The 14,949-nt window shown below is 40.0% G+C and overlaps 1 long non-coding RNA gene across 1 annotated transcript; it reads right to left on the reverse strand.

Moving 5' to 3' along the window:
- Positions 1 to 3,680: 3,680 nt before the first annotated feature.
- Positions 3,681 to 14,938, reverse strand: LOC145798791 (uncharacterized). Its single transcript, XR_014340426.1, has 3 exons — positions 14,491 to 14,938; positions 14,314 to 14,385; positions 3,681 to 3,751 (listed from the first exon to the last, which is right to left on the reverse strand). It is a non-coding gene; the product is annotated as an uncharacterized LOC145798791 (long non-coding RNA).
- Positions 14,939 to 14,949: the final 11 nt, after the last annotated feature.

Genomic DNA, 14,949 nt, shown 5'->3' on the forward strand with positions numbered 1-14,949 from the left:
TCAAAGTTATTTTTAATAAAAAGTCCAAATTACATCAGAAAGGTCCAAAACTTTAAGGCCCAATGGTCCTGTTTGGTGTAGCTGTTAAAACAGACTATAGATTATAGCTTAAAAGATTATAGATTATGACTTTAATCAGAATCTGTTAATCTGTTTGGTGTAACTGTTGAATTATATATTTAAGTTGCTGAGTAGTGTTTGTTAAATAAGCTTTGAAGTTGCTTTTTTCAATTACCCTTTATTTTTTATTATTCATTATTTATCTACATTTCTCATAAAAAAATAATATTAATATTTTATAGTCCATTTGGGTCTTTTTCTATTTTTAAAAAAAATAAAAAATAAAAAAATCTAAGAGTATAACCGTGAATTAACATGTCCACAGCAGAAGTTGATAATCAGAAGCAAGGGGTGAGCAACTTATCAGAATCCGCTTTTTTGACTTAAAATAAGTTGTTAGAATCAGAAACTGTTTAAAATAAGTTTAACCAAACAGTCAAAAATAACTTTTTAAAAGCCAGAAGTCATAAGTTGGCTCAAAAAAGCTCCACCAAACACCCCCAATGTATATTTTCAAAACTTTGAAGGCCTAAATTTAAATAGTAAGGGCAAATTACCCACAAATCATTTTGAAAAGTGTATATTCTATTTAATCCTAAAACTTTTTAGATAGACCCAAAAGTCCTATACCTATTTATCTTTTCCTCTTTCCCTACACCTTGCTTCTTCTCTTTATCTCTCTTTCTCTGATATCGGTGATGACATAAACGACCACGACCATGACTACACCTTCCTTATTTTCTTTCTCTTTTGAATCTACAGTCACCGGCGACCACCATTGATTGGGGTTCATGGGCAACCACCGAGTACCAACTCCTTGCATCGTGCTCACTGACGGCGAAAGAGATGAGTTTTTGACAAAAAAGATGATTAAGTAGATCTACATCAGATCTAAATAGATCTAAACTTAAAATAGTTGTCAGAGTACAAGTATCTCTTTATATCTGTCTCTTTCCTTCGATCTCTCAGTTTTAATACTTTTTCTTTATACTACACACTTCTATTTTCCTGTTATAATGGAAAAAAAATTTAAGTTTTGAACAAGTTGTTTTCTAGTTTTAATTACACGCAGTGAAAATTGTAAAATTTTTCAATATCAATTTTTTTTTTGGGTGCTGAAATGAATCATACTTTAGAACTGTAAAATTTTACAGTTTCATAACATGTTTTTCAATTTGATTAATAAGGATAAATACTTAATAGAATCATACTTTGAAACTGTAACATTTTGTAGTTTCAAAGCTTGCTTTTCAGTTTGATCAACATTGAAAATTATTTGCTTAAATCCTACAAAAATTGAAAATAACATATATATATTTTTTCATTGTTGCTGTTTGTTGTTCTTAAGTTTTTTTTTTCCTTCTTTCAGTTTATCAATATTTAGCACATTTTGTTATGTTTTTCATATTAATTTCTCAATTTATTATTATTTTTGGCAATATTCTAGACACTCCGGTGAGTCTCTGACGATATTCTTGACATTCAGCGAACATTCTAGACATTTTGATAACTTCCGGTGACGTTCAAAACATTTCGACGATACTCCGACAAATTTTCGATGATATTCCGGTAACTTCTCAGTGATGTTGAACATTCTGGCGAGTCACCGATAACCGTTTGACTGAAGTCCGGTAGTGGTGAAATGTAGCAGCGTCTTTAAATTATTATTTTTTATCTAAAAATAATAATTTTTTGGTAACAATTAAAATGCATCGGACTAATTGGTATACGTGCTTTGTTTTGGGACTAGATGATTTTGAATTTTGTGTAGGGGACTCATCAGTAAATTCCCCAAATAATAAAAACTAAAGCTTGAATTACTTATGAGTGATTCTATTTGCATCCAAATAATAATTCAGTATGCTCAAATAAAATTTAAAATTTTAGTTCTTATTATATCATAATGTAAATTTACTAATAGAGAACACACACTAAATTATAAAATAAAATATTATTTTTTTTCCTTATAGCACATTCAAACTACTTATATATAAATTTTTCATATTCTACTCAATTTTTATTTATTTATTTATTTATTATTACTATTATTATTATTATTTATTTATTTTGTCTATCTCTGAAATTGAAATCAAAATTATTATTGAACCAAATCGCTGAAATTGTACCAAACAGTGAGCGCAAGAGGGACAGGTATACAATAAATACATATATAAATACAATGCTCCAATAAAGTTTTTCTCTTTCCTTTTTTTAACCTATTCGTAAACCCCTATTTACCCACAAACATAAATATTGCTAATTTTACTTCCTGAGTTTTGATCTATTTTATATATATATATATATATTGAGAAAGATTAAGATCATTCATTCATAGATATAGATAAATAAAAGCCATATTGCTAACACTGCAGGAAATTCTATTTTTAGCGGCGTTTAAAAAACGCCGCTATAAGTGTCAAAAACACCGCAAATTCTTTTTGCGACAATTAGCATCAAGCGCCGAAGACGCGGCCGTCGCTATAACTTCATGACGTTTTAAAAACGCCGTTATATTAGTATAGACGGCGTTTTCAAAAACGCCGCTAAATGTCTTATTTGACAGTACCATGACGTCATTATGATATTTAGCGACATTTTTTAAACGCCGTCATATCTTTTTAAAAAAACCTAACCGTTAATATTTTGGGTTTTAAGCGGCGTTTTTAAAAAAACGCCGTGATATCTCTTTTTTTTTGAAGTTGTGCTAATTTATGTGATTAAACTAAAAAAATACATATAATAAAAATAAATAACACTAATATGAAATAATAACTTACATTCAAATATCAAATGCATCATTAATTCACTTTCCCATTCACCAATCACCATTACCCACAACATAACATATCCACAAATGATATTTTAATATTACCCCCAAAATAACATATCGAAAAATTTTATTCACAATTCTCAACCAAAAAATTAATTACTACCTTGTATACAAAGCCACAAAATTGCTATCAGTCAAAATTGTATATATAATTTTGATAAAAATACAATCATGTCAGACCTTTCAACAATCAACGAATTCATCAACTACATAAATAATATACAACAATACCCAGAAATGACAGTATCCAGTAGGACTCAAAAAATTCATTTTCTTTACTTTTTCCCCCCACTTTCTCAGCAACCAAACAGGACAGAAGATTTGGCTTTAGAAGAGGCCACTCAACCCTGTTGAGTTTCACATGTAAGAAGAGGCCAGCACTTATATGACGAGTAACTAAAACTACTCTGTCGAGAAATCAACATGCCTAACACAAACAGAATATCCAAAAGGAAAAATTACATAACGAAAACTAAAAGTGCTCAATTAGAATGTGTTGAAAATTGAGTATTCAAGTTCATATTAAGATGAAGTAAATTGTAAGTGGTAACGAAACAGTTACCACTGTTGCGGAGGAACAAGCGGGTTTCTCCGTCATAAAGGGTTCCTTTTGCACGGTTAGAAGCGAAGAAATCCTCGCATAAGTCATCTTGACCCTATATTCACTCAAAAAAACTTACTATATAAGATTGACACCATGTATTATATATATCGACACCAGCAAGTCGCAATGTCAGAGACCAAATAAGATCAAGGGAAAGAAAAGTTGAGGAATTAGTTGATTTAATCACCTCATTACAGAAGAAACAGCTACCGCAAGGCATTATGAAAGCTCCAACCACATGAGCTCCGACTGGAAATCTGAAGAATCAAGGCAAAACTAATCCTGTTATCCATGTTGAGGACCAGTCCATCATTTTGGGAGTTCTTAGTGAACCGTGATTAATTACAGCATATTTTTAAAGAAAATTTAAGTAAACCTTTCAATGATTTTGGTGTCCGTGAGGGGCCCATGCTCAACCACCTCACCTGTGATCTCATGACCCACAACACAAGGGCTAGAAAATGGAAGTTCACCTATGATTACGTGAAGATCAGAGTGGCAAACCCCACAGGCTGCATATTTCAAGCACTCGTGGCATATAATGACATCATAAAATGCTCAGTTATATATATACATGTTTGTGTATATAATATGCTCAGATATTATGATGAATAATGTGTGTGTGTGTGTGTGTGTGTGAGAGAGACAGAGACAGAGATCCTCTGCTCCCAGACAGACAGAGATCATCTGTTGCCAACAATTACAAGGCTCTACACAAGCAAATCAACTTCCCTAAAATTTCTATTTATGCTAACCATATCACTCTTCCTAACCATTACATCTACAGATCTTCATTGTACATGACTGAACCATATATCTATTATAAAAAGAACACAACTCACTTTGGTGTGAATCTTTGTTACACAATTTTGATTTTCAAATATGTGCATCGAATTGCTAATTGAATGAATAAAGGATTTTTGGCCAAAAGTCCTTCCAATAAATTACATCTTATGAGAAGTCCAAGCCAAAAAAATTTAATGCCTAAAGTCCTTCATTTTATATTTTTTATTTTGGACATTTTCCCTCTCTCACAATGCTGTCTCTTTTTCGTTTTTTCTTTTTTCAGTTTTGGTACCTTGCTTGTTTAAACATTGTGATAATACCACCACCAAAAAAATGTATACTTCAAGTTCAGTGTTGTAACGCCCTCAAAATAATAACAATAAACCCATCAGATAAGACATGCATTTACATTCAAACTAACTGCATTCCTTTCATTCATTAGAATTCCAAGACATAAGTATTACATGTTAACCTCATAACAAAATGCCCTACGGGCTTACAGCTTTCCAAGTTAACACTTGGTTACAACAAGAGTTCTAACTCGTTTACACATTAAGCCCTTGGCTTGAAATTACATGTAATACATCAAAAGTAAAACGACAAAACTATGCCCGCCACTAGCCTCCCAGCTATGTCCTTGGAGGTGGCATGCTTCCTGCACCTGAAAATGATATTCCCATATAGGGTGAGCCACAGCCCAGTAGAAATACACTAAACCAACCATGGACAATGACTAAAACATTAGCAATTGATAGTTGGTCAACACTGATACAATCACATAAATTACATATTTATGTCAACGACTTACAAGTCCCAATTACTTTTCATTTTCCCTTTTTCAACAGATAAGCATGCTAGCTCTATCATCATTTCCACAGATATGTATAAAAACTATATCTCACATTCAGATAAGCATAAAAGCTATATCCACATTCTCAACAGATATGTATATCAACAATATCCACAGATAAGCATACAAGCTGTATCCACACTTCACAACAGATATGTATATCAACAATATCCACAGATAAGCATACAAGCTGTATCCACACTTCACAATAGATAAGCATATGAGCTCTATCTTCACTTCTCTAGACAAGCATATGAGCTCTGTCTACGGAGTTCATCCCCTATCTCCTCCCAATACCTATCCGGTTTAGAGTTACATCCCCTATCTTCCCCTAAACCGCGGAGTACATCCCCTATCTCCTCCTCTACACATAACGTATATAAACACATTGGTTCTATATACAATCACACAATACACACAATTAATGTATTCTATCAACCGTCAAGTTCCATGACACATTCCGTTTACCTAATCATCATGCATTGTCTACAACAATCTCGACTATCCTTCACCGATAGCCCCAAGCAGTTATTTCTAAAACAGAAAATAAATGCACAAATGGATATTCAATCAACATTTCATTTCCTCATTTCTCACCAATTAATTATCCTAATTAATTAAACAATGTAATTAGGTCATTTTCCATAATTACCATTTCAACCCTTAGGTCCCATTTTCATCAATGATTCAACAATCATTCTATTTTTCTATGCCAAACATGCATCTAGGTTTATTATGAATAAAACCCCAACTTTTGTAAAATTACACAAAAGCCCCAAACTTTCACAAATTTACCAAACCAAGCCCAACATCTCAAAATACCAAAATTTAAAGACAAAACCCATAGAGAGGAGTAGGTTATCCCTACCTCAAATTTGGAGTCCCAAAGGAGAAGACGACAAAACCCAACGTGCTCCAAAACCCGAGATTTTCAGATTAAAATGAAGTCCTCGACGATCAACAACTTTTTTGTAAAGGCCAAAGGTGAGTAAATCACTCCTACTAGATCAAAACCCAGAGAGAAGGTAGAGTCTAGAGTGAGAGGCTCAACAATGGTGATTCTGGAAAAGTAAGAGAGAGAAGAGAAAGTGAAAAAGTGATTTGAAAAGTCACAACTTCGGGACTTTAACCCAGGTCTCCGCTCGAGCGTAAAACACCCCGCTCGAGCGGCCACTCACAGACTTCCGCTCGAGCGGCCAACCTCCCGCTCGAGCGCAGAATGCACTCGCTCAGCACATTTGCAGAACCAGGCCTCCGCTCGAGCTCCCAACCCTACGCTCGAGCTCACAACACTGCACAACAAGATACTGGATGGATGTAATCTACGCTCGAGCGCCAACACCTCCGCTCGAGCGTACAGGCCAAAAATCTGGGCAACTAGTTTTGGTTTCTAAACTCAACCAACCTGTAACAAACCCGCTCAACACATCCTATAACTCAAATACAAAGTAAGAAAGGATGTAAACAAGATAATAAACAACTACCAACATCCACGGACACATGTCCGGATCACTATACAACAAGGGTAAACCCGGGATCGCTATAACCTCCCCCCCTTAAAGAATTTCGCCCCCGAAATTAAGCACAAGTTTTCAAACAAGTTTTCCTTCATTTTAGACAATGTTACATTTTAACATTCAACAATTCGACCCATTACCGGTCATCCCATCCCTTTAACAAGAGACATATCACAATATGTAAACAACATATGTACTTTCAACATGCATTAACATTATGCACTATCTTTCCAATTTCAACAATATATTCAACAGATATAATGTTACATTCAACTTCCATATGAGGCAAGTTCCAAAACGTACTTTCATTAAACCAAACATTTTCAATGTTTCACAACTTAAGACATATATAAAAGTTCTTAAGCTCAACAAAACGGAAAATTTAAATACAAGATCACACATCAACAAACAAGTCCTGATATTTCTCACGGACTTCCAACTCACGTTCCCAAGTGGCTTCCTCCACTCCGTGATGTTTCCACAAGACTTTCACCAACGGAATGGTCTTGCCACGCAGGACCTGATCCCGCCTATCCAAGACCCGAACCGGTCTCTCCTCATACGAGGCATCCTCATCTACCTCTAAATCGGTCCAATCCAGCACATGTGATGGATCTGGCTCATACTTCCGAAGCATACTCACATGAAACACGTCATGCACTCCGGACAACTGCGGCGGTAAGGCTAACCGATAAGCAACCTCACCAATCCTCTCAAGGATCTCAAAAGGACCAATAAACCGAGGGGATAATTTCCCACTCTTCCCAAACCTCATCAGGCCTCGCCTAGGTGATATCTTCAGAAAGACATGATCACCTACCTCAAACGCCAAAGGCCTCCTCCTACGGTCGGCATAACTCTTTTGTCGACTCTGGGCTGTAACAAGCCTCCTACGGATAAGCTCAACTTTCTCCGTCGTCTCCCTAACCAACTCCGGACCCAACAAAGGTGCATCACCCACCTCGGCCCAACAAACTGGAGACCTACACGGTCGGCCATACAAGGCCTCAAACGGTGCCATACCGATGCTAGACTGAAAACTGTTGTTGTAGGCAAACTCTACCAATGGCAAGTGCCTCTCCCACGTCCCACTGAAATCCAGGACACAACCCCGAAGCATATCCTCGAGGATCTGAATAGTACGCTCGGACTGCCCGTCAGTCTGAGGATGATAAGCCGTACTAAAGGTCAACTTAGTGCCCAAGGCACTCTGCAAACTCTGCCACAACCTAGCAGTAAAACGAGGATCTCTATCTGAGACGATCGTCACTGGGACCCCGTGCAATCTCACTACGTCCCGAATATACAAGTCGGCAAGATGATCTACCGAATCTCTCACGCGCATAGGAATAAAGTGCGCCGACTTAGTCAACCGGTCTACAACCACCCAAATAGCATCACTACCCCGCTGAGTCTTCGGAAGACCTACAACGAAGTCCATAGTGACATGCTCCCACTTCCACTCGGCAATAGGCAAAGGTTGCAACAAACCCGCTGGCCTCTGATGCTCGGCCTTCACTTGCTGGCAAGTAAGGCACTTCGATACGAAAACAGCCACATCTCTTTTCATACCCCGCCACCAAAACTGGCGACCCAAATCCTGATACATCTTAGTACCTCCCGGATGCACCGCAAGGCGCGAATGGTGAAACTCTCGGAGTACTTCCTCACGGCAAGCCTCCGGTACAAACAAACGGTCTCGGTATCTCACACTCAGGTCGGGATACACCGTCAAACCCTTCTCAACTTTCCCACTGGAGATCTTCTCTCGGAGGGATTCTACCTCAAGGTCACCTCTCTGTGCCTCTAACACTCTAGTCACAAGTGTAGGCTGCACCACGACAGAAAACAAGGCCGCAGCCTCGACAGATTCGCCCAGTAGCAAATCAAACTCGCCAAGTGCTCCCAACATCACCCATTCCCGGATGGCTATACAAGCTACATCACTAATGGTTTTCCTACTAAGGGCATCGGCCACAACATTGGCCTTTCCCGGATGATAATGCAACTCAAAATCATAATCCTCGATGAACTCCATCCATCTCCTCTGCCTCATATTCAAGTCTCTCTGTGTAAACAGATACTTCAAACTCTTGTGATCCGAGAATACCTCGAACCTCTCACCATAAAGGTAGTGCCTCCAGATTTTCAAGGCAAAGATCACAGCTACTAACTCTAGGTCGTGTGTGGGGTAATTCTTCTCGTGTATTTTCAACTGACGTGAGCCATAAGCTACCACTTTCCCCTCTTGCATCAACACACAACCCAAACCCTCTCGTGAGGCATCACAATAAACCGCATAACCCAACCCTCTCTCCGGAATAATCAACACCGGAGCGGTGGTCAATCTAATTTTCAACTCTTGGAACGACTTTTCACAAGTATCACTCCACACAAACTTGACTCCCTTCCGAGTCAGTCTAGTCAACGGTGACGCTAACCTGGAGAAATCTTTCAAAAACCGACGGTAACACCCAGCCAATCCCAGAAAACTGCGGATCTCAAACACACTCTTAGGCTGTGCCCAATCTTGCACTGCCTCAACCTTGGATGTATCCACAGACACCCCTTCCCCGGATACCACGTGGCCTAAGAATTTGACTTCCCCCAGCCAAAACTCACACTTCCCAAACTTGGCATACAGCCTATGGGCTCTAAGTAACTCAAGCACCACTCTCAAATGTGCCTCGTGCTCCTCCTCAGAAGACGAACAGATAAGGATATCGTCCACGAAAACAACCACAAATCGGTCTAAGAACTCCCGAAAAATCCGGTTCATCAAGTCCATAAAGACTGCCGGTGCATTGGTAAGCCCGAATGGCATCACCAGAAACTCGTAATGGCCATACCGCGTACGGAATGCCGTCTTAGGAATATCTTCCTCCCTGACCCTCAACTGATGGTAACCCGATCTCAAGTCTATCTTAGAGAAACAACGGGAACCCTTCAACTGGTCAAACAAATCATCTATACGGGGCATAGGGTACTTATTTTTAACCGTAGCCCGATTCAACTTCCGGTAGTCTATACACAATCTCAAGGCACCATCTTTCTTTTTAACAAAGAGTGCCGGTGCTCCCCACGGTGAAACACTAGGGCGAACAGAGCCCTTATCTAGCAATTCCTGGAGCTGAACTTTCAACTCAACCAACTCTGCTGGAGCAAAACGGTAAGGTGCCATAGAAATCGGCGCCGTACCAGGCACTAAATCAATAGAGAACTCTATCTCTCGGTGAGGTGGCAAACTAACAAGATCTTCGGGAAAGACATCCGAATACTCACAAACCACCCTCGGTAATACGTGCTGGGTCTCACCACGCTCACCACTCTCAAAGCTAGCAAGTAGACTACTAAGCTCACTTCGCCCTCGCGAATCATACCCCGGTGGCAAAACACTACCAACCCGGTCTCCCAAGAAATGGAACCACTCCCCGCTCAAGGTACACAATGTAACCCTCTGGCGGTAGCAATCAATAACAGCCCGGTATGACGATAACCAGTCCATACCCAAAATAACATCAAAACCCTTCATGGGCATGACAACAAACGGAAAAGGAAGCCTATAGTCGGCGACCTCTATATCACATCCTCTAACACCCTGTTTTAGGATCAACTCACCACCCAAAGGTGATACCACACAAATAGGAGATGCTAACTGTGCTAACTCCAATTCCAAAACAGATGCAAATGCAGCAGATACAAAAGAATGAGATGCACCCGTGTCTATCAACACATTAGCAACTGAGTTGCAAAACAGAAAAGTACCTCTCACTACTGATGGAGCCGGTACTAAATCCTGCGCGGTAACAGCATACACGCGCCCCGTAGGCCCCTGGTCTACCTGCTCACCTCTCGGAGCAAAAGACTGCTGCACAGACTGGGATGACGAAGCTCCCGGATTGGCCCTCGAGGCCTGCACAGACTGAGCTGGCTGAAAACCCTGCGTCTGTCTAGAACCAGACGCTCCCGAAGTGGCACTCAACTGTGGGCAAAACCTCTTCATGTGCCCAGGTTGTCCACACTGATAACAAGTCAAGAGCTGCCCCCTGCCCAAACTCTGACTCTGCGGTCTAGCTGAAGAAGAAGCAGCTTTCTGACCCCCACCCTTCTGCGGGCAAACAGATACCTTGTGACCCAGCTGGCCACACTTGTAACAGGTGAAATCCCCCTGACCACCTCTCCCGGAGCCTGCACTCGGCACTGGGAAGGTCGATCTAGCAACACCACCCTGCGACTGCTGAGGGTTATAACCCTTCTGTCTCCTGCCATCACTCTGACTATCCTGGCTCCTCTTGGAGCCTCTCTGACCCTCATCCTCCTCCTGCATCATAAGCTCCATATGAGCTGCAGCATCCACTAGGTGTCTATACTCTCGAATATAAGACCCACCAATTCTCAACTTGAGGCCCCGCCTCAACTTCCGCTCAAACTCATAACAACGGCGTTCCTCAGACGCCACCAGTTCAGGTGCAAACCTAGACAGACTGGTAAAAGTAGCCTCAAACTCGGCCACTGACAAGCCCTGCTGATTAAGCCGGCTAAACTGATCCCTCAGCTTCTCCCTAGCTGCCGCTGATAAAAACCTCTCCTGAAAAGCATTCACAAACGCCTCCCAAGTACCACCAACACGAGCTTTCTCGTATTTCCACCATTGACCCGCATCTCCCTTCAGTTGGAAGGATGCCAAGGTCACTTTCAATGCTCCGTCCTCGATGCCAAGCATCTCAAACGTCTTCGTTGTCTGTTCGAGCCATTCATCTGACTTAAGCGGCTCTTTAGGATCCCCGATAAACTCGTCCGGATTACACCGGAAGAACTCCCTCTTCAAGAAGGAAGGCCCTGTCTCAGCTGCCTGATTCCCAGCTCTAAGAATACCCAAAGCTCCTGTTATCTCTCTGGCCAAGGCACCCATAGCCTGCTGACCTACTGGCTCGGCCACATTGGCCTGCCCAACTCCCTCCTGCACTGCCGGAATCTCACCCTGTAACGGTACTTCCTGCCTCGCAGGTCTACCACGCCTAGCACCTCTTCCTCGTCCTGACATCCTAATAAAGGCAACACAGAACGTTAGCACATTCATAGGTGTGCCGAAACTAAACACTCACGCCCTAATGCATGGACAACTGTAATTCACTCCACATAAGCACATAAACACATAAGCACTTACGAACTTCATTTCCGGATAATGATAGTCCCGAGGCGTTACTAGAGTTCCGGTTAGAAACAGCATTGATCAAGTGCTTTTCCAACAAGACTCCCAGAAACTCAAGGATCCAATCAACATCCTAGAAATTAAATCCCATACCCACATAGTCACATAAGCATGTTATCAAATAAACACATAGCATATGGTACTACATCTACGTCTCTATCAAGCGAGACAAACCCATTGTGATCCTAATCACTTCCCACGTACCCAAAGTATTCGAACCCGGTACGCTCTGATACCAAGTTGTAACGCCCTCAAAATAATAACAATAAACCCATCAGATAAGACATGCATTTACATTCAAACTAACTGCATTCCTTTCATTCATTAGAATTCCAAGACATAAGTATTACATGTTAACCTCATAACAAAATGCCCTACGGGCTTACAGCTTTCCAAGTTAACACTTGGTTACAACAAGAGTTCTAACTCGTTTACACATTAAGCCCTTGGCTTGAAATTACATGTAATACATCAAAAGTAAAACGACAAAACTATGCCCGCCACTAGCCTCCCAGCTATGTCCTTGGAGGTGGCATGCTTCCTGCACCTGAAAATGATATTCCCATATAGGGTGAGCCACAGCCCAGTAGAAATACACTAAACCAACCATGGACAATGACTAAAACATTAGCAATTGATAGTTGGTCAACACTGATACAATCACATAAATTACATATTTATGTCAACGACTTACAAGTCCCAATTACTTTTCATTTTCCCTTTTTCAACAGATAAGCATGCTAGCTCTATCATCATTTCCACAGATATGTATAAAAACTATATCTCACATTCAGATAAGCATAAAAGCTATATCCACATTCTCAACAGATATGTATATCAACAATATCCACAGATAAGCATACAAGCTGTATCCACACTTCACAACAGATATGTATATCAACAATATCCACAGATAAGCATACAAGCTGTATCCACACTTCACAACAGATAAGCATATGAGCACTATCTTCACTTCTCTAGACAAGCATATGAGCTCTGTCTACGGAGTTCATCCCCTATCTCCTCCCAATACCTATCCGGTTTAGAGGTACATCCCCTATCTTCCCCTAAACCGCGGAGTACATCCCCTATCTCCTCCTCTACACATAACGTATATAAACACATTGGTTCTATATACAATCACACAATACACACAATTAATGTATTCTATCAACCGTCAAGTTCCATGACACATTCCGTTTACCTAATCATCATGCATTGTCTACAACAATCTCGACTATCCTTCACCGATAGCCCCAAGCAGTTATTTCTAAAACAGAAAATAAATGCACAAATGGATATTCAATCAACATTTCATTTCCTCATTTCTCACCAATTAATTATCCTAATTAATTAAACAATGTAATTAGGTCATTTTCCATAATTACCATTTCAACCCTTAGGTCCCATTTTCATCAATGATTCAACGATCATTCTATTTTTCTATGCCAAACATGCATCTAGGTTTATTATGAATAAAACCCCAACTTTTGTAAAATTACACAAAAGCCCCAAACTTTCACAAATTTACCAAACCAAGCCCAACATCTCAAAATACCAAAATTTAAAGACAAAACCCATAGAGAGGAGTAGGTTATCCCTACCTCAAATTTGGAGTCCCAAAGGAGAAGACGACAAAACCCAACGTGCTCCAAAACCCGAGATTTTCAGATTAAAATGAAGTCCTCGACGATCAACAACTTTTTTGTAAAGGCCAAAGGTGAGTAAATCACTCCTACTAGATCAAAACCCAGAGAGAAGGTAGAGTCTAGAGTGAGAGGCTCAACAATGGTGATTCTGGAAAAGTAAGAGAGAGAAGAGAAAGTGAAAAAGTGATTTGAAAAGTCACAACTTCGGGACTTTAACCCAGGTCTCCGCTCGAGCGTAAAACACCCCGCTCGAGCGGCCACTCACAGACTTCCGCTCGAGCGGCCAACCTCCCGCTCGAGCGCAGAATGCACTCGCTCAGCACATTTGCAGAACCAGGCCTCCGCTCGAGCTCCCAACCCTACGCTCGAGCTCACAACACTGCACAACAAGATACTGGATGGATGTAATCTACGCTCGAGCGCCAACACCTCCGCTCGAGCGTACAGGCCAAAAATCTGGGCAACTAGTTTTGGTTTCTAAACTCAACCAACCTGTAACAAACCCGCTCAACACATCCTATAACTCAAATACAAAGTAAGAAAGGATGTAAACAAGATAATAAACAACTACCAACATCCACGGACACATGTCCGGATCACTATACAACAAGGGTAAACCCGGGATCGCTATAAGTGTCATCATACCACCACCATTGTGATCATATAGTAATCAAAATGTTGACAATAACAAGGTAAAAGCTTCACCATATTTGAGTTGCTCTTTTGCCACTCACAAAAGCTGTGGCTAAGGAAATCAAAAGATGTTGATTGTAAACACAAGCAGGCATAGTATTTAAACTTTTACCACATTATTATCAGCCTCTCCAACTGCATCAAAAAGTTGCACTTTCTCTTCTTCAAAGAAGCAAGCATTTTCCTACAAGAACCATAGAATAGATTATATAAGAAACTTCATGACACATAATTTACATTCAGGACATATAGATACAACATATACATAACCAAAGTAGGACATTCTTACCAAGAATAGATCCAGCTCTGGCAGTTCGAATTCGACCACTTCAAAACCATTTTCTTCCTTACCATAAAAAATGGACTCATTCTTCTCCTGCAATTACATGAACTAGACTTTAATGAAGATCTAAACCACATTTGAATATAACTAATGCTAACAGTCCGAATCAAAGCATGTTGATGCTTTTGGTAACTCAACCTATGGGTTCCAGATCAAATATTTATCACTCTTCACTTCCTACTCTTCAAAAAGAACTTCCAATTCTTCCTACAAGTTAACATAATAAATACTCTAAAAGGAACTTTCTTAAACAAAATCTTTCCTCACTAAATTACACTGCTGTCACTAGAATTGAATCCACAAAGATTCAGACCAAAATTTCATTTACTTGTCTCCAAGTCCATTTTCCCCTAAGGAAAAACATTTAGCACGGAAAAATACTTTCAACACAACATACCAAATAGA

Source organism: Camellia sinensis, chromosome 9 (assembly GCF_055761805.1).
Source record: "Camellia sinensis isolate YWXY chromosome 9, ASM5576180v1, whole genome shotgun sequence".
In the NCBI taxonomy this organism is placed as follows: domain Eukaryota; kingdom Viridiplantae; phylum Streptophyta; class Magnoliopsida; order Ericales; family Theaceae; genus Camellia; species Camellia sinensis.